We start from the raw sequence: 5,935 nt of genomic DNA, 5'->3' as shown, positions 1-5,935 counted from the left end.
CCTGTCAATTGATTCGGAAAGGCTTCAACAAAATCCAATACTGCTTCCTTATTAAAACATTCCACAAAAGAAGTACAAAAGGGAATCTCTTCAACATAATGAAAAGTATATATACATAACCAAGAACCACATGATTCTCAATGGAGAATGACTAAAAACATTCTCCTTGTGATTAAGGACGAGGCAACACTGTCCATTATCACCACTTCTATCCAGTATTGTATTGGAAGTTCTAACCAGCTCTCAGAGGTAAGAGAAGGAAATAAGGAGTAAGAACACTCATCAATAATCAATGCTATGCAGATAATACAACCTTGTTCACTGAAACAGAATGACCTGAAACATTTGCTACAGAAGATCAAGGAATTCCATCTTCATTACGAATTGAAGCTTAATGTCAAGAAGATGAAGATTCTCACTTTTGGTTCAATTGGCAGCACTATGATAGATGGAAAAGAGATTGAGATTGTTAACAATTTCAGCTTCCTTGGCCTCACAATCAATACTCTTGGCATTAGCAGCCAGGAAATCAAAAGACGAATTGCTCTGGGACATGCGGCTCTAAAGTACCTCTCAAAAGTGCTGAAGAATAACAACATCAGTGTGGGGACTAAGGTATGCCTGATTCAGGTCATGGTCTTCACAATTACTTGCTAGACATCAGAGAGCTGGACAATGACGAAAGATGACAGAAGATGAATTGATGCCTTTGAGTTGTGGTGCTGGAAAAAAATCCTGAACATACCTTGGATTGCAAAGAGAATAAGCAAGTTTATCCTGGAGAGGGTGAAACCAAGTTTCTTCTTGGAGGCAAGGATTTTGAAACTCTAGCTCACATATTTTGGGCATGTGGCCAGGAGGTATCAGTCCTTAGAGAAAGGCCTGATGATGCTTGGAAGGGTAGAGGTATAGCACAGGAGAGGAAGATCTTAGATGAAATAGATTAACACAGTAACTGGGATAATGGTGATAGATCTGTCAGAGACAGTGAGATGAGCTCAGGATAGAGCAGAGTTCAGAGCTATTGTACATATTGTCACTATGACTTGCAAGCAATTCAATGGCTCATAACAACAACAATAGCAACAAACTGGCACAGACGTTTTGAAACTGTCACTTTATGCAGATGACATGATAATATATACAGAAAATACCAAGAATTCAGCAAAATAACCTTTTAGACATTGTTGTTGTTAATTGCCATCGAGTCACAGATGACCCATAGCACCTCTATGAACAAAAGATCTGAACCCTATTGTATGACAATCATAGTCCTCTAAGTTCATAGAATTTCCAGAGGCAAGCTATTTTGGAAGTGGATGCCATGCCTGCTTCCAAGCTATTTTAATCTGGGAGCTCCACCAAACACTGTCTACCATGGGTAACCATTATTACATTTTACATATCAGTGTCACAGTGTTTAGTATCACAGCAACCACGAGTTACTTCTGTACATCAAATTGAAAGACCAGTGCTAGACATAGTAGACCAATTTAGTAGAGTGGCAGAATATAAGATTAATATACAAAAGTCAGGGGGATTTCTCTATAGCAACTAAGAGAATACAGAGAATAAATTTAAGAAAACAATACTCTTTGTAATAGCCAATCACAATAAACCTAACTAGAGACACAATTTATTTGAGAGTTGGACTCTGTGATGAAGAATATGGCACCAGGAATGGAGGAATACTCAATAACCTTCATTATGTGGATGAGATAACCTTGCTTGCTGAAAGTGAGGAAGACTTGAAGTACTTGCTGCAGAAGTTAAACATGAAGCCTTCAATATGGATTTCATCTCAACATCAAGGAAACAAAAATCCTTTCCACTAGATGAATAGGCAACATCATGTTTGAAGGAGAAAAGATTAAGACTTTCAATGGCTTCATTTTACTTGGATCTACAGTCAATATAGTTGGCACAAAGAGTCAGGAGGTCAAGAGACATATTACACTGGGAAAGTCTGTAGATAGGAAGATCTCCAAACTATTGAGGGGTAATCATATCACACTGAAGACTTAGATGTGCCTGATGCTGGTCTCTTCAGTCATTTATTGTGCATCTGAGAGCTGGATAATGATTAAGGATTACAGAAAAATAGACACCTTTAACTGTAGTGCTAAGGAAGCATGCCAAATATCTCATGAACAGCCAAAAGAACAAACAAATATGTCTTGGAGAAGGTTCAGCCAGAGTACTCCTTGGAAGCAAAGATAATGAAACTTCCTCACATATTTTGAGTATGTCACCAGAAGAGATTATTCCTTGAAAAAGGACAACATGCTTGGAAAGGTGGATGGGTGATAAAGGAGTTGTTGTTGTTATGTGCTGTTGAGTCTTTGGCAACTCATAGCGACCCTATGTACAAGAGTCCTAAACCCTGATCTAACTTGTGCCAACCTCACTGTCTCTGACACACTAACTTTCACCACCCCAATCCCAGAATCAATACATCTCATCAAGGGTCTTTTTTTCCTGTGCCATCCCTCCAGTCTCCCAAACATGATGATGTTCCTCTCCAAGGACCAGTCCCTCCTTGCAATATGCCCAAAGTATGTCAGACAAAGCTTCAGAATCCTTGACTCCAAAGAGTATTTCACCTTCACTCTCTCCAGGACAAACCTGTTTGTTCTCCTAGCAGTCCATGGTATATTCAACACTCTTCTCCAGAACCACAGCTCAAAGGCATCAATTCTCTTTCTGTCATTCCTAGTCACTGGCCAACTCTCTGATGTCTAGCATGTAATTGCAAAGACTATAGCCTGGATCAGGCACACCTTAGTCTCCAGCCTGATGTCTTTGCTCTTCAGTACTCTTGAGAGGTCCCTGATAGCTGACTTTCCCAATGCAATTCGTCTCTTGATTTCTTGGCTGCTGGTACCAAGAGTGTTGACTGTGGAGCCAAGTAAACTAAAACTGTTAACTATCTCAATCTCTTCATCATCCATATTGATGCTGCCAATTGGCCCAGTGGTGAGAATCTTTGTTTTCTTGATATTGAGCTTCAATCTGTATTGAAGGCTGCACTCCTTGACCTTCTGTAGCAAGTGCTTCAGATCCTCCTCAGTTTCAGCAAGCAGGGTTGTGTCATCTGCATAATGCAGGTTGTCAATGACTCTTCCACCAATCCTGATGCCACATTCCTCCTCGTACAGCTTAGCATCTCGGATGATCTGTTCTGCATACAGATTGAAAGAGTATGGATAGAATACATCCCTGATGGACCACCTTCTTGATTTTGAGCCATGTAGTGTCTCCTCCCTCTGTTCTGACAACTGCCTCTTGGTCCAAGTATAGGTTTCGCCTTAGTACAATCAAATGTCCTGAGATTCCCATTCTTCTCAGAATCAACCATAGCTTCTTGTGATCCACACAGTCAAAAGCCTTTGCATAGCCAATGAAGCACAGGTAAACATTCCTCTGGTAGTCTCTACTTTCTACCAAGATCCTTGAAACCATGTCATCGACACAGTGACTACAGCAGTATGCTTGAGTGTTTTGGAGATTGTGAGGTTGGCACAGGACAGAGTAGGGTTCAGATATGTTTTTCATAGGGTCTCTATGAGTCACACTTGACTTGACAACACCTAACGGCAACAGCAATATAAAGAGAGATACAAAGATCTTTATGAGGAAAACTACGAAACAACTACAAGAAACAATAAGAGACCTAACTTAATTTAAAAATATTCCCTGTTCTTGGATAGGAAGACTCAACATAATAAAAATTACAATCCTACTAAAAGCAATCTACATCTTCAGTGAATCTCAATGCAGACACCGAATTAGTTTTTCAAGGAGATGGAAAATTTCTGGTTGTCTGGAAAGAGATCCAGAATAAGCAAAACTATTCTAAAAAACAATAATGAAGTTAGAGGTCTCCCATTTCCTAATCTTAAACCATACTACATAGCTGTAGTATAATCAAAACAGCATGACAGGGCACTACGAAAGACATATAGATCAATGGAATAGAATTGAAAATAGAGAAATCAACCCATCAGCCCATGGTCAACTGATATGTTCATAAAATCCATTAACTGAGGAAATGACTGTTCTTTAAACCTGGATAGCAACCTTCAGAAAACTGAAAAAGGATTTATGTCTCACAACACACACACACACACACACACACACACACACACACCCCTTCAAAATGGATCAGAGACCTAGGGATAAAACCCAAAACCTAAACATGATAAGATAGAATAAATGTTGGAGAAGATGTGAAGGGATTAGTCTTCTTATACACTGCTGATGGGATTGTAAAATGGTAATACCATTATGGAAGATGGTTTGACATTTGCACAAAAATAAGAACATTTTTTAAAAAAAGGTAGCTGAACATAGAAATATCATATAACCCAGCTATTCCACTGCTAAGAACATATATCCGAAAGAAATCAGAACTGACACATGAATGGACATTTATATACCTATGCTTGTAGCAGTGTTAATCACAGTAACAAAAAACCATGGTACATTCACACATTCAACACTAAGGAGCAAAGATTTAATAAAATACTATATCACATGAGAAAGACTAGAGAACATTTAGCTGAGTGGAATATCTCAGTTACATACTGCATACGGCCAGTATTGTGAAAATCAGAAGGTAACTGATAAAGATGCATACAAATGTTCAAAAGAGAAAGGAAAGAAGGAGGAGAAAGAACATGATAAGGGAGGTTAGTGGGTAGAAGAGAGAATGAAGTAATTCCAAAGATCTAGTAGAGGCAATAGAGCAACGGTAAGTATATAAAATATAATGGATATTAATTTTTATAAAAATAATTTGTATGAATAATTTTGTAAAATACAAAAAGCACATGTATAAAACAAGATGCACATGAATTATATATGATGTATAGGTATATTGATGTACATACAAAACAATAAAAATTTTTTAGAAACCAACCCACTACTACTGAATCAGAGCTGACCCTCTGTTTGGTTTTTGAGGCTGAAATTATGAAGGAAAAGATTGTCCCTCTTCCTCTTGTGGAGTCACAAGTGGATTTGAATTTCCATAGAAGTGCAACACCCTGAAAATGTACTTTTAGCCTCCTAAACTTTGAGATTTGAAAGCAGAAGTGGTGTCTACTTCCTAAACAACATTCCTCTGGAAACTCTAAGAACTCTGATAAATGATGATAGTTATAGAAAGGCTTCAGGCCTTTTGTTCATAGGGTCACAATGAGTTGAGCTCGACTTGACAGCAACGAGTAACAACAACAACAATAAAAAGCACTGAGAGAATAAATTTCTGTTTGAAAAAAAATTAGCAAAAAACAAGTTTTTACTTTAGGTATTTTTACAGGAAGAGAGAATCTCTGGATTTTAGTCTAAGCCACTAGCTAAGTCTGAAAATAATTTCATTCCTCTGTGTTTCATCTGAAATACAGTGTTTCTTTCTATGTACACCCATTTGCCACATAGGGTTTTGTGAACATTAAATGAATTAATAAATTAGTTGCTAGACATTCCCTAGCTGGATAAACTATTTAAAGATTTTATTAGCAGCAGAAATGTTGGCTTTTTTTAACTCATCTAGAGAACATTGTGCTCATGAGAAATCTACTCCTACGTCAAAAAAGCTATTATCTGAACAAAGCAAGAGAATACTCCATGGTTTAAAAATCAGGGAGGATACGCATGAGAGTTCTATCTTTTCTCGATACCTATTCAATCTGTATGCTTAACTAATTATTCAAGCAGCTGTACTCTATGAAGAGGAATGTGGAATCAGGATTGGAGGAAGACTCACCAACAACTTGTGCTTTGCAAATGACACAAACTTGCTTGGTGAAAGCAAGGAGGATTTAGAACTCTTGCTGCAGAAGATCAAGAACTACAGCCTTCAATATGGATTACATCTCAGTATCAAGAAAACAGTAGTCTTTGCTATAGGACCAACAGTCAACATTATGAT

Source organism: Elephantulus edwardii, unplaced genomic scaffold (assembly GCF_000299155.1).
Source record: "Elephantulus edwardii isolate Elephantulus edwardi_28Jun2011 unplaced genomic scaffold, EleEdw1.0 scaffold00030, whole genome shotgun sequence".
NCBI lineage: Eukaryota > Metazoa > Chordata > Mammalia > Macroscelidea > Macroscelididae > Elephantulus > Elephantulus edwardii.
Note: the sequence above shows the minus strand (reverse complement) of the source record.